This window comes from Protopterus annectens, chromosome 6.part0 (assembly GCF_019279795.1).
Source record: "Protopterus annectens isolate FY-2018-M chromosome 6.part0, PAN1.0, whole genome shotgun sequence".
Classification (NCBI taxonomy): Eukaryota; Metazoa; Chordata; order Ceratodontiformes; family Protopteridae; genus Protopterus; species Protopterus annectens.
In genome coordinates, this window is record NC_056737.1 from 618,611,336 (window position 1) to 618,637,059 (window position 25,724).

General features: G+C 42.4%; 1 protein-coding gene across 1 annotated transcript in view; it reads right to left on the reverse strand.

Moving 5' to 3' along the window:
- Positions 1-25,724, reverse strand: part of SOS2 (SOS Ras/Rho guanine nucleotide exchange factor 2) — a 2,018,564-nt gene that overhangs the window by 437,765 nt on the left and 1,555,075 nt on the right. The gene's annotated exons all lie outside the window — the stretch shown is intronic.

Consider the following 25,724-nt stretch of genomic DNA (forward strand, 5'->3'; position numbering starts at 1 on the left):
TGAATTATCTTAACATCACAACTCCCAGAATTCCTGTATTTTTGGAAACCCTAAAATACATAAATGCATATATGACCCCCTTTAGATGTGCTAAGTATGTTGATTATGAATTAAAAAAGATTATCAAGAATGAAAAACACATTTGTAAAGATTCCTAGATGTTCCTAGATCATATGAATGAAGTGAGATTTAATAATCAAGATATTTTAGTAACAACTGATGTTTGTGATTTATACACAGTCTTTAGGTTTGGAATGGGTAAATGAATTACTAATTCAGCATCATGTTAACCATGAATTAACTAATCTTATTATGGAATTATTAGAAATAGTTTTAAGTAATAATTTCTTAACATTTAATAAAAAATATTTTTTGCAGAAAAAGGGCATTGCTATGGGGTCACCATGTGGAGGTGCTTATGCAAATTTAGTTATGACATTCTGGGAGAAAAATTATGTTTTTAATAGCAAATATAATGCTTTTATCAAATCTTATCATTGGTTTCAGGATGATATCAGCATCATTTGGACTGGTAGAGCAGATTTTTGAATGAATTTTTAGCATATATTAATGAAACAACTATTTTTTTTTTAATTTACATGGAATATTAATAATTATAGTATTAATTATTTAGATGTACATCTCATGAAAGATACTGAAAATGGAGCATACACTGCAGTCATTCATAGAAAAGAATCCTATTCTAATAGTTTTTACATTATAATAGTTGCCATGCAGAATATCAGAAAAGGTCCGTAATAAAAGGGAAATTAGAGCTGCTCGGATGGTGACCAAGTTTGAACAATTTGAATTGGAATGCAATTTTTTGCAAGACATGTTCATTAATAGGAACTATCCAGTGACATTAGTTGACGCTTTAAAACATGAAGTTACCAAAAAAAGATTAAACGGACACTTTAGGCCCATTTTACAAAAGCGAAATGAAGTAGGTGATGTCAGTAATTTACCAAATAAAAATAAAAACTACTAATAAAGATGGAAAGAATGAATTTTCAAAAGCTTTGGTAATTACTTTTTCTCAGGAACATCATATAATTAGAGAAATAATTATCAACAATTGGGCCATACTTATGGAGGACCCACAATGTAAAAAGCATATAGGAGAAATACCAAAGATTGTTTATAGAAAAGGGAAAAGTTTTAAAGATATAGTAAAAACAGGGATCCATTTAACAAATAATAAAATTAAAGGAATGAGTAAATGTGGAGCCTGCAATTGGTGTTTTAAAGTTAGAATAGGAGAGTCCTTCCATCTTAGGAAAAATAAATACTATTTTAATGGAAAATACAACTGCAAATCTAAAGCAGTAATATATTTAGCTATGTGCAATTCCTGCCCCATCATCTACATAGGGAAAACAGAGAGCTCTAGCACAAAGAATATATGAGCATGAATATGCTATCAAGAAAAATAAATGTAATAATGCGCTAGCAAAGCACATTAATGAATATAGAGGCCATCAATTTTCTTTGATAGCAATAGATCATGTAGAAATAGAAGAAAAAAGACCTTGGGGCTTATTTTTAGAACATAAAGAATTGCAATGGCAGATTAGAACACAGGCTGATACATGGCCAGGCATAAATAAACGCAGTTCAATAGCTCCTATTTTAAAATTCAAGGCATTAAATAGAAATAAAATAATAGATTGAGATATAGTATAATTTATATATATAAAGATTAAATAATTTTTTTACTTTTTACATATATATATATATATATATAGAGAGAGAGAGAGAGAGAGTAGTAACAACTAAAATATATTAGTGTATATAACATCAATTTTTATTCATATTTTTTAAACAATGTAAGTAAATATATAAGTCCATTATGAAGCTGATAGAATATATAAATTCTTTAAGTATAGCGATAATATCTTTATTGCTATATTAAACATAGATATGAGCACAAAAATTCATACGCTGTTGAATATGACATTTTTAGGGATTTTTATAAAACATATTTATATATATATTTATTGATAAAACAATATAATAAAATATTCTAGCATAGTATTTTAATATGCATACATACATTTACATTTTAAGATGTACATATGCATATACATTTGGCGTTTTTCATACCTTTAACATGTAATGCATGTAATTCATGTATTTCAATGCTCTTTAGTTGCTATTTAGATTAGATTTGTTTTATTTCAATCATAGAGGTAGAGGCATGCTTAAATACTAGTAGTCATGTGTTTCCTTTTTAATGAATGAAGTTTAGTATAAAAGGAAGTGATGTCACTTGATACATTGTCTGAGGAAGTTTAACAGATATTAAACAAAAGCACTTACTTGTGGATCACTTGTGGATTAACAGAGAAACATTTTATTGTTTTATTATATCTCAGTGTTCAAATAAAATACTTGTTCTTCCACTTTGGTGGCTCTTCGCTTGACGTTCGTTTCTTAACCTTGATAAAATAACTGACCATGCTAACTCCATGTCCAGAAAGTTTTGATGTAAGATGCCCAAAATCATATAGAATTTTACTCAAATGAGTTTTGGTATGACTTATAGGTCATTCCCTCCTAAATAGATAATTAATAACTCTGTTGATCTGACTTACCTAAATAGGCTTTTAAGCAACGCCAATAACTGTAACCATGATAGCCCTGGTATACCTATCCAAATGACAGTATCACTTGACTGTGTAAAGAGAGGGGTCAAACCCAAACATTTTTCCATTACTTCTTATGTGGGATCTGATTGTTGCTCTATGTATAAAGGAGTGTCCCACAATTCAAATAACTGGCAAATCTGTAACAGATGGAGAACAAACATTATCTAATGTAATTCAGAAATGCCTTAGATTTCCATCTACTAGTTCACTTCAGGATATCAATCGACTGCCCTTCCCTGGGTAGGTCAGAGTTTCTGCAAATCCTTAATGGATGTGAAGTATAATCCAGTGACTGATGTGCTTTGACTACTTAGAGCTGTCTGGATAATGTTGTTAGCTTCAAGTAAGAGTATGTGGCCTCTGAGGTGTAGGAAAATGGGACTGTTGACTCAGTTTTACCTAAATAAGTTCTAAGTGCTAATTCCCAGTGTACTGGACACTCTGCTAATGTTTCTTCCTTGTTAAGATAAATCATCTCCCCTTTTCTTGTTTGGTCATTTTTTGATTTCTTTAACCATATAACAATCTGCTCCTGGGTAATTACCATGTTTTTCAAGGGGAATGAATGCACTAACACAGTAAACCTGAAAGCCCCTGTTTACATCCATGTGCAAACTGTGGCCATCAAAATTAGCAACTTAAATTCCTGCATGGAGTCCTTCTCACCTCTGAATAAAATGGGCAGTATATGGGCACCTAATGGTTTTCTGGAGTCTTTGGAAGTGGAATTTACAGTCAGATGACACCAACTCTTTATCAGTTGTTTGCTAGTCCACTAATTGGAGACTAATGTTAAGCTTAGACAATGGGGTAACCAGCTTAAGGCAAACAACTGCAATGTGAGGAAAGCTGGGGAGTCTCCTGCTGAGCACCTGTGTAAAATAAGAGATGGTGAAGAAAGCTGGGGAGTCTCCTGCTGAGCATCTGTGTAAAATAAGAGATGATTAGATCCGTGGATCAATGCTTGGCTGCCTTGGGTTGCTTTATGTAAAAGTTTATGAAAGTTCTTCAGAGATGTGGAATAAGCTTTCTTGGTATTTGGGACCCAGGCATTCAATAAAATAGAAATCATTACTCTTTTCCAATGAGCCAAAGGTGGTGAGGTATCAAGGTAGGCTGCTGTAGGGGCTCTGGAACTAAGAAGCGATACCTGTGAAATTGTAGATGTGACAAACTGTCAGCATTCCCCCTTGCATGGTGGGCCTCTCTGATGGTCAAAAGGTATGAAATAAGTGGCAAAGACAGGAGCAGGTCCTTCTCCAATAAGACTGCTGTGTATAATAAAAAAAACAAATGACCAATAATCTCTGGTTTCTGATATAACTTTATTACTATTTCCTTTACCTAAAGCCACAGGAGCTGCTGTTAAAATACCTGGCCCCTGTTTTTCCAGCATCTACTATTCTCTGTACACCATCTATATCAGTTAATTCAAAACCATCTATGTATTCGCCTTTTAATAGCTTTTCTTTGATGAATTTACAGATGTGAGATATCAGGTGACAGGCACCCAGAATATTGCCTTCTGTGTGTAAATCAGAGTGAATACCTGTTGAAAATTGAGAAGATGAGAAGGATGGGGGTCTCCATACGTTTGAACTTGCCTCTGTTCTCCTGGCAACTGAATTGTATTTTGTTGCCCTACTGACCTCTCACTAATCCTATCATTGGTTTGCCCCTCTATGACACTATAAGCCCTAAGAATAGAGGAAGGACCAAAACCTTTTTATAAAACTAAGTCAAATAAACTACCTCAGTTAAAATCCGATAAAAATTCTAAAAATTAATTTAAACATTCATCTTGAGTTTAGGTCATTAGTATTTCATTTCAGTGTTCCTGTTTTCTATTTCTCGTTACTCTATTACCTGTTGCCTCTTTTCTCAGGGCTGGTCTACTTCCTTCATTATCAAAGTCTTTATTGGTTACATTTGCATCTCCTTTCTATGCGTTTTTTTTTTGTTTGCTTTTCTCAGCTGGTGTTAAGGAGGTTTGTGGAATGTCTATCTTGGCTGCTGCAGAACTTCTTTTGGGTCCTGGAAGAAAATTTATTCATCAGACTTGAATTCATAAAAAACTCTTCTGCCTCAGCTGTTATTTTGTCTTATCAAGCCTTCAGTTGATGGAGGGTTATGGGACCTACCATGAAAGAAAACAAGAAGTTATGTACTCATCATAACGTTCGATGTATGTAGTCCATCTCGCCTCACATTCTTACCCGTGGGTTCGGAGCAGAATGTTGGCTCCGACTCGGCCAAAACTTTTCTAGCTCAAAGTATTTCTATTGGCTGGGCTAAGATGGTATCCCATGCTGCACTGCTCTATATCCCCAGATCTAGTTTGCTGTGAACACCAGCACTTTTTCTCCATGCATAACAACACCCAAGGAAAGGAAGAACAAACCAAGAATGAAGGGAGCTCTGAAACCAGACCTAACCTTCAGATCCTCCAGGAAGGGGGAAGGAGGGGGGGTAAGAATGTGAGGCGAGATGGACTACATACATCAAACGTTATGGTGAGTACATAACTTCTTGATGTTATGTAGTCCAATCTCACCTACATTCTTACCCGTGGGACAGCGTCCCTAGCACCTAAATCCTGGGAGGCTCAGTGGAAAATACTCCTGAGCACTGTGGAACCAAAGGAAGACCTCCCTCCTAGATACCACATCCAACTTGTAATGACTAACAAAGGTGTGAGGAGATGCCCAAGTAACCGCAGCACAAATATCATCCATAGAAAATCTGGCCTGATAGGCTGTAGATGTAGATACAGACCGAGCAGAGTGAGCCTTCACCGGAAACAGTAAATCTTTACCCCCTGAGGAATAAACAAAGGAAATACAGCTGGAGATCCACCTGGACAGAGTGACTTTGGAAACAGGAGACCCCATTCTGTTTTCCGAAAAGGAAACAAACAATTGATCAGATTTTCTAAGATTTTTCATTCTGTGCAGATAAAAACGTAGTTGTCTGTGTACATCCAATTGATGGAATTTGAATTCTGCCTTGTTTGAGAACTGGGGAAAAAACACTGGCAATTCAATGGATTGATTAAGGTTACTGACTTGACGCCAATTTGGGAAGAAAGGAGGGGTTCAGTCTAAGAGAAACCCTGTCCTTATGAAAAATCAAGTATGGGGTTTGATTGATAGAGCTTGAATCTCTGAAACGCGTCTGGCTAACATGATGGCTACTAAAAAGACAGTCTTCCAGGTCAAGAATTTTAAATCACAAGTAGCTGCAGGTTCAAAGGGGGATGAAGTAAGAGTCTGTAGAACAAAGTTTAAATTCCAAGGCATGACAGTTTCCGATACCGGAGGACGAAGTAACAGAGTGCCCTTCAGGAAAGCCTTACAGAGTCTATGAGCCATCAGACTAGGCTCATTTGTGACATGAAAGGTAGAAATCACCGCCAATTGGACTTTAATGGTGGCGGCCGCTGAGCCCTGGTGAAAAAGCATAGACAAGAACTCCAAAACAGATGAAAATGGAGCCGTGTAAGGGTCAATCCTTTGGGTATGAGCCCAAATTGAAAATCTCTTCCATTTGCTGGAATAAATCTTCCTGGTCGAGGGCTTATGAGAGGAAGATAAAATATGAACTACCTCCAGTGAGAAATGATGAAGCTTAACTAATGACGGAAGTGGAGTAGCCAGGCTGTCAACCGGTGGGTCCGCAGAGAGGGATGGAGCTGCCCTGACATATGTGTCAGTAAGTCTGGTTGTGGGTCCAGAATCCAAGGAGCGTCAACGAGGTAGGGATGGAGAAAGGGGAACCAAATCTGACGAGGCCAGTGTGGGACAGTCAGAATCATTCTGCTTCCCAAGGATTGCGCTTTCTGAATAACCTTTGACAGCAAGGGGACAGGAGGGAAGGCATATAGTAGACCGTAGGGCCAATCGTGGACTAGAGCGTCCCTGGGTGACTCCCCCTGAGGAGGGATCAACGTGAAGTAACTGCTGCATTTGGCACTGAGGGGGCTGGCAAAAAGGTCACAACAAGGCTGACCCCACCTGCAGAAGATCCGTTCTGCAACTTGACAGTTCAGGGACCACTCGTAAGGCATCAGAATAGCTCTGCTTAGCCTGTCTGCGATCACATTGGACTTCCCTGGAATGTGCGTTGCCACCAGAAAATGTTGGGAAGACACTGCCCACTGCCACACTCGCATGGCCTCTCTGCACAGGAGATATGACTTGGTTCTCCCTGCTTGTTCAGATACCACACCACTGACATATTGTCCGAGTGGATTGCAATAGTCCTGAGAGGAAGAAAGCTCTGAAGTGCCTGCAATGCAAGTAGCACAGCTCTCATCTCCAGGACATTGATATGCAGATGCATCTCGTGCTCTTGCCGTGTGCCTTGGACTGTCCTGCCTAGATAATGCCCCCCCACCCCATCTGGGAGGCATCCGTGGCCACCGTAGCAATCAGGGGCGCTGGAACAAAGGGCTTTCCTGTGTCCAGATTGTCGGTGCGAAGCCACCAACTGAGATCCTGTTTGCACCTGTCCGTAAGTAGAATAGAGTGAGAAAGAGGAAGACGTTGAAGAGACCACTGGGTAAAGAGAAGCCACTGAAGGAGTCTCATATGTAACCTTGCTAGAGGAACTAACATAAATGTCGCGGCCATAGTCCCCAACAGTTGGAGAACCCATCTTGCCTTCGCTCTTCTCAGAGGGAGCAGGGCGTGAACTTGTTGTTGTAGGGCTCTGATTCTTTCCTGTGGTAGAAATGCCCGCATGAGGATGGTGTCTCGTTCTGCACCTATAAAAGTGACACGCTGTGAGGGCAACAAGGCAGCTTTTTCCCAGTTCAATGTTATGCCCAACTGTTGACACAGATTTATAGTGGCATCCCTGGTCTGAATTAGTAGATGCCTGGTGGTGGCAGTGAGGAGCCAGTCATCCAGATATGGAAACACTTGGAATCCTTGACATCTCAAGTGAGCAGTAACCACTGCCATGCATTTGGTGAACACCCTGGGGGCTGTGGTGAGACCAAAGGGCAAGGCTCGAAACTGAAAATGACTGGCTCCCAGCCGGAAACATAGGTGACTCCTGTATACCCGTGCCCATTTTGATGTGGTAGTAAGCATCCTTGAGGTCGATGGAACACATCCATACTTCTTTTCCCAACAATGGGAGAATAGACTGCAATGTGACCATTTGGAACTTGGACTTTTGTACATGGTTGTTCAATCGGCTGAGATCTAATATGGGTCTCAGTTCCCCTGTTCTTTTCGGCACCAAAAGGAATCTTGAGTAAGTCGCTAATCCGATCTGGTCTGAGGGGACATATTGGATGGCTCCTTTTTCTAGCAGCTTTGAAACTTCTAAAGCTGCGTAATCCCTTTGACTGGGTGCAATATCCGGGATTTTTCTGACTGGAGGGGGGTCTGATGAAAAGGGAATGACATAACCTCCGGAAATAATTCGTAAAACCCATTGGTCCTGGGTGATGTCTTGCCAGGAACCCATTGGTCCTGGGTGATGTCTTGCCAGGCCTCCGGGTATAATGAGATTCGACCCCAACTGGCTCTGGAAACGCACAGTCCTGACCTCCCATCAGGAGCGGTAAGGAGAACCACGGAAGGAATTGCGGTCTCCCGAGTTGCGGGGGCCTCCTCTGCCTCTAGGGCGGCATCTCCCTCAATAACCCCCCCCTCCTCTGCCTCTGGATGGGGGCTCACCTTGTGCACTGTGAGAAAACCTCTGTGATTTCTTGAACCACATTTTTCCTCCCCTCTGGGCCTTGGGATAAGGCCTAGAGGGGAGGGAAGGAAAAAACGGACTCCTACAGCAGACAGAGTTTTTCCCTCCTGCTCGCACCTGGTGAGGGTGTCTTTCACCTTGGTTCCGAACAAACAGGAACCATCAAAATGGGCGTCGGTGAATGAAGACTTGAAAGCCTCCGCGAAATGACAAAGGCGCATCCAGGCCTATCTCCTAAGGACGACTCCTGAACTTGCTGCCCTACTCGCTCCCTCGGCTGCATATGAAATCAGCCTCATGGAGGAGTTAACAATGGAATTGAGGGTAAACATTTGGCCGTTAACCGTCTGGGTCAACGCCTCAGAAATGTTACCCGTGCGAGTATCTCCAAGCTCCTTGAGATCTCTCTGGAGCCGTGTAAAGTGAGATAAATAATTCAGTGACCGTAAGGTAAAGGTTGCTGAAGAGAGGGTAAGCGTCCCGTACCGGTCCATGGTCCTAGACTACTTGTTAGGAGGATGGACGGTGGAAGAAGTCTCGGCTAATTCCTTCTGAGTGGCCACTGCCACCACCATGGCATCCACAAGGACTCCCTTGGACAGAAACTCCTTACCAGGGGGAGCAGACAGAAATTTATTGGGTCTCCTGGGGACTGGTTCCACAGAGTCAGGGTTCTCCCACACCCTTCGACAAATCAAATCCAGGAGCTCGTTGAAGGGTGGAGACACCCAGGAGGTGGAGGGCTGAGCACTGAAGGCCTTCAGGAAGACCGACTTCTCCTCGGAGGGGGCTTTGGACGGCCAGTCACCTCTTTGTTTCAAGATCTCTAGGATATCAGTGAAAGAAACATCCTCAGAGGATGACTTTGGGGACCCCTCTGATTCCTTCAGGTCAGTATCTGATGTGAGAGACTCAAACTGAGTCTATGTGCTTCCTGTTGCACATTTTCCTTCTAGGGGGCTTCTCAGGCAAGCACTCTGAGGGGCCCTCAGAAACTTGGGCACCACTCATGGGGGTACTCTGAGGCCTTGGGGCTCTGCTGTCTAAAGATAGGTGGTGATCAGAGACCCGCACCGGAGTAGTAGGGGACAGAATGACCAACCAGCATGATGTCACTGACGATCTGGCCAGTGCACTCTGCATGGCCTCAAAGGCTGGTGCCCCTGAGTCTGAGGAGCGACCAGACTCCGAAGCCACGACAGGAGTTGGACTTCTCCGTGCCGAAGCACCGAGAGGGAGACTAGGAACCAAGAGATGTCTCGAAGCCTCTCTCTTGGGTCCGACTGAAGAATCCTGCGTCCTGAATCCCGTAGACGGCACCGACGGGGTCGGAGCTGATATCGGCACTGATAAGCCAGGAAGGGCCATCGGAACCGACCTGGAGACATCACATGGAGCCGAGCACTCCAGCTCCGAAGGTTGGGATGCGCTCAGAGGAGGAAGTATTGAAGTAGGTTGCAGGATGGGCTGCGGAGCCAACTGGGACGGAGCCGAGAATAATTTTGCCAAAACCGGCGACTGAAGGAGTCTCTCCACCACTCTATCGACGCTCACATCCGATAATGTCCTGGAGGATTTGGAGGACAGGGAGGGAGATCGCGACCTCCTCTCAGGTGATACTTGCCTAATACTAGGCGATCGGCTCCGAATATGTTCCAACATGATTGTAGCCGATGCTGGTTCCATCACCACTGACACTTCTTGCAGCCCTGAGGACGGTGGAGCCGAGGATGTCGAAGCTGATTTGGCTATTTCTCCGGTGGATCCGAGGAGACTGAAGGAGCCGGAGACCTCATTTTTGATTTAGTGGTTTTAGCTTTAGAGCTGGAAGCAGTTTCCAGACCATCTTCGAATGAGGGTTTCAGAAGTCCCTTCAAAATCAACGTATTCTTTCTTTCCTGAAGGACCCTAGGACTAAATGCATGACAAAAGCTGCATGACTCCTGGAGATGGATTGCTCCCAGACAATATATACAGACAGAATGTCCATCGGTAATGTACATTTTATAGCCACACTTTGAGCATTTCTTAAAGCCCGAGGGCTTGTGCTCCTTAGAATCTTTAGACATCGTAACCAACTACCCCCAATCACCAAGACATGGACCACACTTAGGGCGGGAAAATACTACCACTAACAAAAAACTCTAATGAACGATCCTCTGACATGCACAAGAGCAGGGGCAGGACTAAAACCTCTAATTTAAATGGTTTTAGACTGGAAAGTTTGTAACACAGGGAAGCAAGGGGACAGACTAGGTCCTCTAACCGAAACGGGCCAAGCCCGTTGGAACAGCTAGTGGGATACCACAGAAACAATCACACACACACAACTTTTCCACAAAATAATACCAAATGAACAATAGCTATTAAAATAGCTGTTTGTTTGCAATAAATTCTCTCAAGAAGAAGAAAAAAGGGAACTTAGCCACAGCCAAAAGCGAGACCACGTCTGAGCTACATGAGCGGCAAACGAGATCTGGGCATATAGAGCAGTGCAGCATGGGATACCATATTAGCCCAGCCAATAGAAAGACTTCGAGCTAGAAAAGTTTTGGCCGGGTCGGAGCCGACATTGAGCTCCGAACCCATGGGTAAGAATGTAGGCGAGATTGGACTACATAACATACATCATTTAATAGGGATAAGAGATAAAAAAGAATCTTGTACCAAAAACCTATCACTGCCTTCTCCATCACGTTGTATTGCTGTTATTAGATTTAGACCTGCTGATGCTAACCTTATTTATTACATTAGATCATATTATTTTTCTATTCATGTATATCTAAATACATGAATATAACTGTTATTTTACTATTATTTTTTATATTTATACGTTTTTATCTACTGTTTGAAAATGTGAAACAAAATGTTTACACACATTGTACTTTATATATATATATATATATATATATATATATATATATATATATAATATTATTAACATTTTTTTCCTCTTTCCCGTTTCCTCCCTTAAAAAAAAATTTAAACCGTGAACCTGTGCTAAACTCTGGCAATGGGACTCAACCACTGCTTCTTAAGACTGCAGTGAACTTGTCAAAACACTATTTACTGTTGTTCCATTGGAAAATGTACTGAAAAAATGGCACCCTGACACCTTTTTCAAATGTATTTGTGAGTTGGACTTAAACCCTGCTTCAGTTATCTTCCTTTTCTGTAGCCACTGCATTGAGCTTGTGCAGATATTATAGCTAACATGATAAAAATCATTAGATTTTTTTTTATAAATTTAATGCTTACATTTTTCCTTCTTGTCTTTCTCTCTCGCTCTTTTTAATTTATAAAATATAACTTCATGTACTTTGCTTCTCTTGATGGGATTGGATGACTACAAGGCAGTCTGCCATCCTGTTTTAATTATATAATGGTGTCATCGAGTGTTGAATAAGAGTGTGTGTGTGTGTGTATATATACATTTGTGCTGTTCTGGAGTGGGGTGACAACTGTTCAGAAAAAATAAAATTTAAAGAGAGAGAGAGAAAAAAACAGTGCATTTGTGTCAATTATGGAGCCCAACAAAATGCAATGTGTTAGAAGCCTTGCCTGCCCTAGCCTGTCTTGTCTAAAGTGCTCTTCAATTTCTTCCCATTATTGTCTTTAATTTATAAATTATTTATTTATTTTATATATATATATATATATATATATATATATATATATACATACATATATATATATATATATATAAAAGATTCCAGCTGTAGGTGGATTGGACACTCTAAATTGGCCCTAGACGTGAGTGCGTGCGTGTGTGTGTGTACCTTCTGTGGAAGGTTGAGTGCTGGACTGGCAACTCGATACTGTAAAACTCCACTGCCAATCATGAGCGGACAGGTGATCCGCTGTGGCAACCCCTAACCGAGAAAAAGCCGAAAGAAGAAGATTTATTTATTTTATATAATTGAATAATTCCAACTAAGTAAACCAAACTACTACTTTTAAATAAAATTAACATAAACTACTACCTTCCTGGTCGCTGGCGATCAGAGTAGAATCCATTACCTAAGAAATTTGTTGTATGAGCTGGCTGCAAAACTGAGAGAAAGTCAGAGAGAATCATCTTAAAATGAATGCCAGAACTCTGCTCGAGGGGGATGTGTTGCAGTTTCTACAATTGTAATGCTGACAACAATTCATGATTATATCTTTCCAAGGATATAACAGTTAGCCAGCTTCCAAAGCTTCAGGGCACCTTCCACACTCCCAAACTATAAGGCAGCTTGAGCTAAGGTGACAAAAAGACAAGCTTGGGGGGCAAAGCCCTTGAGAGCTTTCCTACCAGCAGACAGAGGGAGGCTGACCCTGAAAGAATAATGCTAGGAACAACAAAAAATACCATTCTTTCCAAAAAGCCACAGATGAAGCCAAGGCCCTGCTGGAGTGCACCTTGACTCTGGCTGGAATAGTTTTGTAATGGTGAGTATAACTAAAGCTAATACCCTTAGACAACCATTTGGAAATAGTCTTGTTTTGACACAGACTGTCCCTTCTTACCTTCACAAGAAATGAACAACTGCTTCAAAGATCTGAAAGCTTTAGTTCTGTCAAGATAGCACTTCAGTTGTCTGTGGACATCCAAAGTATCCAGTATCCTTTCTCACTCATTTTTTAAGTTTAGAAAAGAAATCCGGGAGATGGATAGTTTGGCATAAAGTAAATGTAGATACCACTTTAGGCATTAAAGAAAGAGTAGTTCTCAAAAAAACCCTGTCTCTATGGAAAATGACATAGGGTTGACTTGCCGTAATAGCTTGCAACTCAGCCTTCTTGCAGAGGTCAGAGCAATCAATAAACAGTTTTCCATATTAAGAGCCTTTAGTCAGCTAAATCAAACTGGAGGCAAGTGTCAGCTTCTCTAACAGAAAATTAAGATCCCAAGCAGGGACCACCAGTTTTCTTGGAGGCCTCTTATGCAATACCCCTTCAAGAACACTTTGACATAAGAGACTGCATTGAAAGAGGAGGATCCACAGGCAAACATGCTGAAATGGCCAATAATTGTACCTTGATAGTGGAATAAGAATGGCCATAGGAAAGTAACGCACACAAATATTGTAAAACTAGAAGGGGTGCTAGTTATATTGTTGGCACCAACTAGAAACCGCATCCACTTTCTAATATATGCTTTTCTAGTAGCAGGCTTTCTTGCCTCTGTTAGTACCTGCTACGTGTCCTCAGTAAACAGGTGCCAAAAAGGAATTAAGATCCTATCACCCTATCATCCAGGCAGTCAACTGAAGATGACTGATGTTGGGGTATATCAAACACCCTTGGTTCTTGTGTGAGTAGAGCCAGTCTGTGAGAAGCCTGAGGTAATTGCTCCTGGCCAGTTCCAAAAGAAGGGAGAATCATGTTTGCCTGGGTCAGAAGGGAGTCACTACAATGATCTTGGGGATTCCTTCTACATCTTCAGGCTCTGGATATTAGTGGAAAGGGTGGAAAAAGCATATTCTAGGCCTTCTCGCATGGAGTCCTGGAACAGAATCTTGCCAGTTGATTGTTCATAGAGGAGGGCAACATAACTAACTACCTGAGGAAAAATGGATCAAAACCTGGAAGACCCCCCCCTCCCCCCAATCTAGTTTCCATTTGTGAGGGTCTGGCCTGGTCCTGCTCAACTTGCGTGCTACACAGTTTTGCTCCAATGGAATGTAGGATGCCTGTACAGTGAGACTGTACTGTGAAGCTGTATCCCAAGCTAACATGGCTAATCTTCAAAAGGGTTATGACCTGATTCCCACTTGCTTGCTGATGTACCACATGACTGTGGTATTGTCTGTAACCACATGAAGGTGTCCTGGGAACCAAACATGGTTCAGAGAGTTGAGTGCCTTGATCAAGGCAAGCATATCCTTGATATTTCTGTGCTTGCATCTGTTCTTGGTGTCCCACAACCCCTGCACTTTTCTCTCCTCCAGAACCTGCTCTCCAAGCAAAGTCTGAAGCGTCTGTGGTGACTGACTGCTTTGGAGTAGGGAGGGAGAAGGGAAGACTTGGATTTAAGGAAACCTGTTGCTTCCACCAAAAGATTTCTATCCTGACAAACGCCAGCACTGGGACTGGAAAAGATAAAGGGTACTGATGCTGGGGCCAAAGAGATTTCAGATAGCACTGTATCCCTATCATGTGAAATCTTCCCAGGGGTATCATGAGAATCATAGATGCCATGAGACACACAATCCTGAGGTATTATTTTGTAGTGAATGAAATCTGAGTGGAAAACCTTAGAAATAGTTCTAGATATAGATCTATTTTTTTTGGGTTTCACCCCAGAAACACAATCCTGTGTGAAGGAGTCAAGAAAGACTTTTGACTGATCTTGTGGAATCCCAGAGTAGAGATTTCTAACCCAACAGAGAGACTGCTGACACTTTGAAAAAGACTCTGCAAAAGATAAGCAAATCATCTAAATACAGATAAATGTGGATACCCTGTAGCATGCATTGAGTTATAATTGAAGCTAGACACTTTGTGAACCTCTTGGTGCAGTGGACATTCCAAACAGTAAGACAGAAAAGTGATAATGTGATCCAGACACACAAAATCTTAAGAAACATCAGAAGTCTGGATGAATAGGGATGTTATGATAATCCTCTTTTAAATCTAGTGTTACCAGGAAACTTGAAAGAGGAAAAAAGGTAATAGGTTGTAAAGTGACATAATTTTGAATTTGGTCAATATCACAAACAGGCTTAGGAAAGAAAGATCCTGAACTGATTTCTACGCATTTTCTTTCTTTGGCATTAGGAATATCCTTGAATGAAAAGTCCCCATTTGGGAAGGAGGAACTAGTTCTATCACTCCTTGGGACAGCATGTGATGAAGAACAGGTGGAAACAAAAGTGTATGACCTAGATGGATAAAGAATGATGCCCTGAAAAGGAAGAATTTCCTCCCATTGCCATGTGTAACCTTGATGATTTCCAGAACCCATTTGTCTGAAACAATCTGTTGCCAAAGAGAAAAATGGAGATTCAGTTTCTGGAAGAAAAAAAGGGGGGTGGCAGGGGCTCACAAGTCTTGAAAAATCATTCAGACATGTTGGACTGTCCTTGGTTTTGGGAGGTTTGAGACTTATTTGTAGAACCCCTTTGCCATTTTCTTCTTAAATGTCTGTTTACCTGAATTTTGTTGAGACTGTCTATTCTTTTTTTTTTTCTTTCCTAAATTGGATGAGGAGATAGAAAATCCCTTGGACAATTTGGGAAAGGAGGGCTAAAAAAATCTTCCAGCTTTCCTGGCTATCAGAAACAAGTACAGTTGTGTACACTTACCATAAATGTAGATGTACGAGTGTATGCACTGTTGCAGTCATGACATTTGGGTTATCCTGCCAGGGGTAGCCCTCAGTCGGCCTGAATACCAGAGGCTTAGTATTTCTGCGTCAGTTGCTGTCGCTTCAGGACTGACGTCAGTGGTATAAAATCAGGCAGCCGACGCCATTACATCAGTTTTTCTTGCCCTGTCAGGAGCCCCCAATAGGGAGCTAGGTTATGGTGGAAGAACACCACCAGTAGAAAGTACATACCAAAATTTGCTTGTAAGGAGACAGAGAGAGAGAGAGAGAGAGAGACAAGGGGGATGGAGGGAGGGAAACCAGGACTGCAACAGTGAATACACTCGAACATCTACATTTATGGTAAGTGCACACAACTGTACTATGTTCTTCGTGTTTCACTGCTGCAGTTATCACATTTCGGTTGATTCCCAAAGCTGAAGAAAAGGGTCAAGAAGACTGGGGGCTGGCTAGGATGCCCTGCAAGACTGCGGTGGCAATGCCTACCCTGGATTTGGGGAAGATAGCCATGTGCTAATGCTTGGTGAAGGTATGAACAGATGGCCATGTTTCAGCCTCCAGGATGTCCTTGGTGGGGACCCCTCTGAGAAAAGCTGCAGAGGTGGAGGTTGCTCTGGTGGAATGTATCCTGACCCCCTTTGGGAGTGGTTTCCTGTGCTGTTTGTAGCAGAAATGGATGGAGTGTGCTATCCATTTGGAGATTGTTTGTTTGGAAATAGCCTTGCCCTCTGCTCCTGCAGCGAAGCTGACTAGCAATTGATCAGCTTTTCGGAAAGATTTAGTCCTGTCCAGGTAGAATCTGAGCTGTCTGTGCACATCTAGAGAGTGCAGAATCCTTTCCCCCTTGTTTTGTGGGTTAGGGAAAAAGGTGGGCAAATGAATGGATTGGTTGAGAGCCACAATGGACACCACTTTAGGCATGAAGGATAGGTTAGTCCTGAGGGAGACACTGTAAGCATGGAAAATGATAAAGGGCTCTACAGCCATAAGTGCTTGTAGCTCTGATACTCTTCTAGCTGAAGTGATGGCCAAATACAAGGCTGTCTTCCAAGAGAGAAATATGAACGCTGCTGAAATTGCAGGTTCAAAGGGGGGCAAGGTGAGCTTTTCCAGCACAAAGTTAAGGTCCTAAGCTGGGGTAGGAGCACTTCTGGGTGGCCTTACATTGTTAGCCCCTCTTAGGAACTGCTTGATGAGAGGGTGTGAGAAGAGAGGTGTCTCTGTGCTGAAATGAGCAGAGATGGCTGAGGCATGAATTTTAATAGAAGAGAAGGATAGACCCCTGTGTAGTAGGTCTGCCAGGTAATCCAGGATGAGAGGTAGGGAGGGCTGTGCCATTCCGGCTCCCTTAGCCTGGATCCAGGTGCAAAACCTTTTCCACTTGTCAGCATAGGATTTTCTAGTGCTGGGGCATCTGGCCTCACATATAACATCTAGAAATTTTTGCTTAGGCTGGCAGCTTGAGGAGAGGTCAGGGAATAAGCCAGGCTTACAGACTGAGAGTCTGCAATTGGGGATGCATGAATTCTCCATTCCTCTGGGTCAGGGGTGTTGGGATCTGAGGTAGGTGCCATGGTAGTAGGGGTGACAGGCTACACAGCAGTGGGCACCAGTGTTGGTGTGGCCAGTCTGGGGCAATCAGGATTGTCCTCGGTTTTTCCTCCCTTATTTTGCGCAGTACCCTTGAAATGAGTGGTAGAGGGGGAAATGCCGAGAGGTTTACCCACTGGAAGGATAGAGCATCCACTTTCCAGGCCTTGCTGTGAGGTTCCCTGATGCAGAATTTGCTGAGCTGATGATTGGAGTGGGAGGCAAAGAGGTCGACCTTTGGGGTGCCCCATTTCTGGGTTACAAGGGTGAAGGTTCTGTGGTCTAGCTGCCACTCGTGTGGATCTAGCAAGTTTCTGCTTAAGTTGTCTGCCAGACAGTTTAGAGAGCCTGGCAGAAATTGTGCTAATAGGTGTAGTTGCATGGCTGGAGCCGTGTGCCAAAGGGTCATGGCAAGCCTGCAGAGAGGATAACAGTGAGTCCCTCCTTGCTTGTTGATATACCACATCACTGTGGTGTTGTCTGTTTTGATCAGTAGAGGCTCCGGGGAGAGTAGGGGTCTGAAAGCTGTCAAGGCATGCTGAACAGCTAACATCTCTTTTTGGTTGATGTGCAGATGTATTTGATTTGGGCTCCAATGGCCCTGAATGCACCTGCCGTCCAGGTGAGCACCCCCAGGCATAGTCTGATGAGTCTGTGGTGAGGGTCTGGGCAGCGTGGGGTTGTGAGAAGGGAAGTCCCTTGTTGTGGTTGCATGCTGCTGCCCACCAAAGAAAATCTTTCCTAACATAAGCTATCATTGGTGTAAGAGTTTCCAGGTCTTGAGAGGCTGACACGAAGGGCTTTTTAGGTACCATTGTAGTTTCCTCATATGCAGTCTGGCATATGGAATGAGTAGAATGCAAGAGGCCATGAACCCTAGAACTTGCAGGATTTTCCTTGTGGATAACTGGGTTCTGGTGGCTAGTTGAGAGAAGTAGCCTGTCAGGTAGTCTTGTTTTTCTGGAGTAAGGAATGCCATCTGGAATGCTGTGTCCAGGTTTGCTCCCAGGAATACAATTTTTTTGTGTGGGGACTAGTTCTGATTTCTTTTCATTGATAGTATACCCCAGGGAGGTCAGTAGGTCCTTTACAAAGGTCAAATGTTGTAGCAGCTTTTCCTGACTGACTGCCTGAATCAGTCAGTCATCTAAGTATGGGTAAATTTGGATATTTCTTTGTCTGCAAAAAGCAATGGTGGAAGCCAGACATTTTGTGAATACTCTGGGAGCATTAGATAAGCCAAAGGGAAGCACAGAGAACTGAAAAAGCATAGATCCTGCCCTGAAATGTAAGTATTTGCTGCATGATTCCCTGATTGGGATGTGTAGGTAGGCTTCTTTTAGGTCTAGGGTGGCTAACCAAGCATCCTTGGAAAGCATAGGCAGAAGCTGCTGGTGGGTGAGCATTTTGAATTTTGGTATCACCAGAAAGGTGTTTAGAATGGATATATCAAGGATGGGGCACCATGTGCCCTCTTTTCTGGGTACCAGGAAGAGTCTGGAGTAGAAACCTTGGCCTACCTGTTCTGCAGGAACATGCTCTATTGCCCTCATGGAGAGCAGGGAAAGAACCTGCTTTTTGGCCTCTGCCTACTGGTTTGGAGGAAGATCTGGGAACCCTTTTGGGGGTTGGCAGAGTGTGAAAATAAAATTTGTATCCCTGGGACACTATGTTGAGGATCTAGTGGTCATTTGTAATGGTGGCCCAGTTGCTTGCGTGGAAGGAGAGTTTTCCTCCTAGGGGCATGAGCAGGTGGGCAGAGGGAGGGAGTGGAAGTGTAAAGTCATTGTGAGTTCTTACCATAAGGGGGGTGACTTTGCACTCCCTGTTTTTGAAGAGGAGGAACTCCATTGCTTAGATCTCTGCATTCCCTGGGACTGTTGTCTGGGGGGTCTGCTTCCCCTGGGTCTGGGCTGAGTTGGCCTAGAGGGGGCAGGAAAGGACTAGTGGTTGGAGGGGGCAATGCCTACTGAACCTCGGTGGCTGGATCTGTAAGAAGTCTTTAACTGTCTGCATAGATTTCACTTTTTCTTCCATCTTTTTAAATACCTCTTTTGCCTTGGTGCCAAATAAGTTGTCTTTGTTCAAGGGTGCGTCCAATAATTTGGATTTGACATGGTCTGGCAAGGTCTGTTCTTTAAGCCAAGCATGCCTTCTTAGAACAGAACCTGTGACTGCTGCTCTGCAAGATGCTTCTAGGGCGTCAAAATCACATTGTAAGGTGTGCTTAGTTACTTGACTTACAGAATGCATTAACTCTTGCAACTCTATTTTCTGCACAAGCAGGAAAAGAAGATCTTTTTTGTTTGAGGCGTTCCATGGTATGTTGCTAATATTTCAGCATGTGGAAATGACAATTTAATGCCCTAATAGCAAGAGTAGCAGAGGTGTATACTTTTTGACCCCATCAGTCAAATCCTCTGGAATCTCTATCTGAGAGGGTGGGATTCTTAGCTAAAGTTGCTTTGATTCCTTTAGGTCCTTGAGAGATGACCTTGGGGTCAGCAGTAGGATTTTTGAAAATAAATTTGTGAGAGTCAGGGACTATAATACCTGTCAGGTTTCCTGAGAGCAGGAGGGAGGGTGTCAGAAGTCAGACTGGATTCCATAAAAACATCATCCACAACATCCAGGACAAGAGGAATGGCCAGAGGTCTGTGCTGTGGTAGATCTAAGAATTCCCTGAGTCTATTTTTTGACTGGGGATAGTCCTGACATTCCCTTTGGAAATGCTCCCTTAAAATATGTAGGTTTTCCCAAAAAGAATAGTCCTCGGGTGGAGAGGCTGAAGGGATGGATTCCTCTTCATCAGAATTCTCATACGCAGAGAGGAGTTGCATATCTTCATATTCAGATGCATCAGAGTCATTGGACTCCTGTTCAGATAAAACTACTGGGGACAAGTCTCTTCTTTTGGAAGGGATAGCCTGGCTTCCCCTAATAAGCATTATAAGGTCTTCCACCATTTTAAGCATTTGGGACTGAGGTAAGGAAGCAGATGCCTGAGCTTGGGTCATTGGTTTTTTGAGTGTGGTTCATACCCTGGGCCTTAGAAACTCGGTTGTTTTTGAAAGAACTGAAGACACGAAAGAAGTCGTCGGTCTGTGTCGAGTATTGGTAGTGTGAAGTACTTCCTCAAAAGCCGGTGCCTGCTCAGCGGCTCCGGACCCATCCAAGGTAGAGATATCCACAGGATCCTTAGTCGAAGAAGAGTCTTGTGACATACTGGACTCCAAAAGGGTCTTGGTAAGGCCTGCGAATCCACAGAAGTGGGCATCAGGGGCTGCGAAAGTGCCTCACTGAGGACCGGAGAACTGGCAACTAGCTTAAAGGAAGCATCGTCGGCAGTTTTGGACCTGTGCGGTCTCTCTCTGTCTTTATCCTTACGTTTTTTTCCGGAAGATCGGTAGTCAGATGGCTGAGGACTGAGAGCGAAAATATCTAGCTACAATAAGGGTCCAACGACATATAGTTCTGGCACTGAACAAAGCACAAAAGCTACAGTGAGGGACGTCATGGCTAAACAGGTGACGCAGTAAGAATGGAAGTCTTGGTGTAGTATTTGCTTTCCACAGGTGAGGCATTTGTTAACTTTTTCTGACATCGGTTAGAGAAAGAAAAAAGGATCCCCAACGGGGTACTTAGTTTTAGAAGACTTCAACTTCAATCGGAAACAAAAAGTCAGGAAGCAGCCGACCGGCACTCGTGCAAACTGCTTCTGCGACAGGCTCCTCGACAAGAAAGACTGATGTAATGGTGTTGGCTGCCTGATTTTATACCACTGACGACCTGACGTCAGTCCTAAAGCGACAGCAACCGACCCAGAAATACTAAGCCTCTGGTATTCGGGCCGACTGATGGCTACCCCTGGCAGGATAACCCAAATGTGATGACTGCAACAGTGAAACACGAAGAACATCTGCAGGCAGTAACACACACATCCTATAAAGCAGGCAGAAAAGTAGGAATGGGTGTAGGTTCTGGAAAATCCTTCTGTAACAGCTCTGAGGGACTGAGAAACCTCAGTATTCTCCCACTGAAAGCACTGTACACTCAAGTAGTGGTCTCAGAAAAAGAGAAACCACAACAGGGAGAATCAGAAACTGAGCTCTTCTCTGAGTTTGAATCAGAAGTCTGAGGAAAAAAGGCTGTATCCATGCCTGCTTGCTTCTGTACAGATGAAGAATCTTGAATTTCTTCAGGAAAAGAGGGATCCCTCCTTCTTTTACCAGAAACTAGTTTAAAAGATGGATCAACAGACTGAATTAAACCCAGAGCCAGACCCAGTAAATTACTTGTATCCACAGAAATTTGAGGAGTAGATACAGGTTTGGTTTTCTGGTTCTTTTTGACAGGAAAAATGGGGCCAACCATGTTATTAATGGCAGCAGCTGTTCCCCAGGGATGGGCACAGCATTCTGACACAACAGGGAAGCTTTCCCTGTTCTTTCTCCCAGGACTGACAACAGTGACTCTCCCTTGGCTGCTGAGGGGATCCCAACAGCCATAGAGGACATGGCTAACCCCTGGTCCATAGTGGCTGTAGGTGCTACACCAAAGTGATCTGTGGTAAAACGATGAGTGGCATGAAGTAAAATAAATGGCCACAGTAGAGTAACCCACCTGCAGCTGAGGCAAACTGCTAGCCTGCTATGGTAGCAAAGGCTGTTTGCTTACCTTTTTTCTTTCTGTGGCTAGAAGGAGGACTGACCATGGGACTTGTAGTCTGTTCCATGGTCAAGCAAAAAATGGTGCCTCTTTCCCAGAAAAGACCAGCAGTAAATGGCGATAAACACTACCAGTCAACAAAAGTTATTTTTTTGATAGAAAAAAAGACAGTAAAAAGCACTTAAATACACTATGCCAGCCCCAGAAAGAAAAATAAACACAATTTCCCCACAGAAAATGGTTTCAGTTACCTCACATTATTTTTAAGCTGACAGAATACACAAGTGCTCTGTTTAAAGGTATGTCACAGTCTCAAGACAGTCTGTTAAAACAAAACACTCCTAGATTTAAAATAATTTTCCTAAAGTGGAAATTAATAACACATCAACAAATTAAGAAAATGGAATTTTTTTCCCCAAAGGGAACTCATCTGCCCAGCAAAGAAAAGCAAAAGCTGATAATCGAGTCTTGAAAGACTCAGGGAAGTGTACTCTTCGCAGAAGTAAAGCTCCGAAAGGCTTTGCACTCAAACCTGTCTTTTAGTCAGCTCAGCTTGAGCTGTCCAACAGTTTGGTCATGTGGAAGGTGTCCTGAAACTTTGGAAGCTGGCCAGCTGTTATATCCTTGACATATAGCTAAGACTACAGAAGCAGAGATCAACATAGTGAATTTTTTATGGTCCCTGTATGACTCAAAACTGTGCATGACATTTCTGGATGGTGGGGGGAAAACAGGTGCTCAAAACCACTCTAAGCTGTTTGTCTTCAGCTGAAAAGCCACTGCAAAAGAGGGAAAAGCAGGAGGAAGTGGGTTGGCTAAATATTCTTGGCTGTCTCACAGTCAGGATTGTCAACATTCTCCAACTCCTCAAAGGAAGCTGAATTTGAGGGAGTGGTATGTCCTCCACTACCCATAGGAGAAAGTTTGTATGGAATAACCTGTAAAAGTGACCATGATGAGCATGTGATTCTCAGATGCTGGAAAAGGGCCTCTGCTGGCCCTGGCACTGGCTTCAGCCTATATTCCCTAAGGTTGTGCCCAGGCACCTGTGACTAGAACTCATACCAGACTTCAAACATCTGCTTGAGGACTAGTCTCTGAGACACAAACTTTGGAGTTAGATGGCCCAAGTGATTCACTACAGACTGTGACATGCTGGCCCATATGGACCAGGTGGCATCCCAACAAGGGTAAGCCCCTGGTCACAAGCACCACCAATCCCAGATTGTGCACCTCAGAAGACCACTTAGTGGGATAAGGACAGTTAACCCTAGCTTTTAACCACTGAATCAGAGGTAAGGCTGTGGAAGAACTACAGAAATTCCCTCAGGGTCATGCCAGAGGAGTGTTTACTCAGATTTCCTCATCCTACACAAATGCAAATGATTAACATCAGGTCAAGTCTTCAACAAGATAGCCAAGAATGAGGTCAGCATATTAAATATGGAGTCAGTGGAGTCTAGAACTTATCTTTTAGAAGGCATGTCCTGAACCTGCTTTCTGAGTGCTTGTCTTTGAAGTGATGCTCAGACCTATGCTTACAGATACAAGAAAGGCCCCCATCATCTCTAAATGGTCATCCTTCTTTTCATATGCAAGATAAGAAAGTACCTTCTAACAGGAGAATTAAATGACTGGCGCTTGTATCAGTTATCCACATCTCTTTTTGAAGTAATAAAAGATAATGCCATTACACATCATGGTTGCAAGCTGATGGTCATACACATACTCAATGCTGTTGTTAGGTGCAAGAATGAAGAACTTCATCAAGGATAGCAAAGCTTGTGATATGACTATGCAATTTACTTGATCTGATCAACACATTACAGCTTTACTGAAGCTTGGCATACTGGCCACACTGTCCCCTTGTCCATCTGACTAATGTTAGTAATATTTTTTATAACAGTTTCAAAGCTTTTTTTTGGTGGGGGAGTGACTGTTCTTGTACTCTCCCTAGATACGGATGCTGTGTTCCCACATCTCCTTCTCTCTATGTATCTGACTGATCCCAGAAATATTTCATACAACAGTTTCAAAGCTTTTTTTCCTGAGGAGGATGGTGGTGCTGTTGCACTTCCCCAGATACAAAGGTTGTGCATCCCCATCTCTCTCTCACTATTTTATATATATATATATACATATATATATATATACACACATACATACATACATATGTACACAAACACACACACACTACACACAAACACATGCTTACACACTATCTCTGAGAATGCAGATAGTGTATAGTGTAGTGCTAGTAAACCTCGGAGGTAATATATTTGAAAAGGTGGGTATGGGGGTGCGGCCCCAAATCATTAGAAGTGTGGAGTAACTGCACATCTGCAAAAATCATTTAGACTAAGAAGGACATTACCTTAATATCCTCTGACAGCCTACAGTGTGGTGGAGAGACAATCTGTGACAGACAGTGGACTGTACATTAAAGTTTGGTTTGTCAAAGCAGGCCTGATATATGCTGCCAGTAAAAAAGATTAGCGGGCTTGGAGACAGCAACTTATGTAGCTACTGTATTAAGTCATGGTTTGTTTGGGTACAGGTGTGGCAACATTCTCAGACATGCCTCTTTCAAGTGTGTTGCCAAATGATAACACAATCAAGAGATGAACCAGGTCAAAGACTCTTCAATTTAATAAAAAAAAAAAAATCCATGATGTTAGCTCACTGGGTTTCATCCTTTAGTCTACATGTCTTTAAATGGTCTCTGTTCCTTTAAACCAGACACAGTGGAGAACCAGTACAGATGTCAGCTGTTTTTTCCCCAGTCCCACACTTTCCTTCTGGAACTGAAAGTTCACAATGTCTTTAACATTATAACTTTAGTAGTTCTCATAAAATCATTTCAGTACATACATCTATCAATGCTATGAGAAGATCCTAAAATAAGCACTGACTATGAAAATCTTAAGTAAATGTCTTCAGCAAAAGCACTTGTTCAAAGATTTATGTTAGGAAGGCATCACATTAGGATAATGTTTAAGTAATGCAGACAAACAACAGCATACAGAAAGTAGTACCTAAATGTAATACAATAAGTGACCAATATTTTTGAGCAGTAAGAAAAACTGGAACGTCTGCCACTGCTGGCTGTACAAGGGGAATGTAACACTGTACTCCAGTGCAAGTGATTACCAGTTCATTGCCACTGAAAGAAGGCAAGAATTTGATGCTATAACCCCATATATTATGGTTTACTGCTCAGATGATTCATACAAGTTATTTTTCATAATTTTAATTAGTTTTTAAACTCTAAAATTATTTCATTTTTGCAGCTTATTCTGGAATAGGGTGGTTGCTCAAAGATCAGACTACAATGGGGACTGCAGACCAATGTATCAAAGAAAAAGGCAGTGTAGTATGTAAACATAATAGATATAAATGACACCGGTATAAACAAACATCAGCAAATATTTCAACAGCATTCAACAGTAAAGCTAACAATACATAACGTATGTAAACAAAATGTCTGCATACAAAACATGCCACATCATGATGGAATACAGATAATACTGTTTAATGTTCCTATACAGTTGCTCACCCCTCTCCCCCACTGCAAACGTGCACATGATCAAAATTTGAGTGCTATGAGTTTTGGAGTCTCTGCTATAATTTGTGATGGTCTCTGCTAAGATTCTGAGGGGGCTAACAGGTTAAGAGGTATGTCGGTGTGAGATATCAAAGTGCTTCCTGCATGATACATGAAGAATGATCAAAAGGAAAGGACAAGGGAAGTTAAGATGACAGAGGATACAGTTCCCTGCCAACAGACC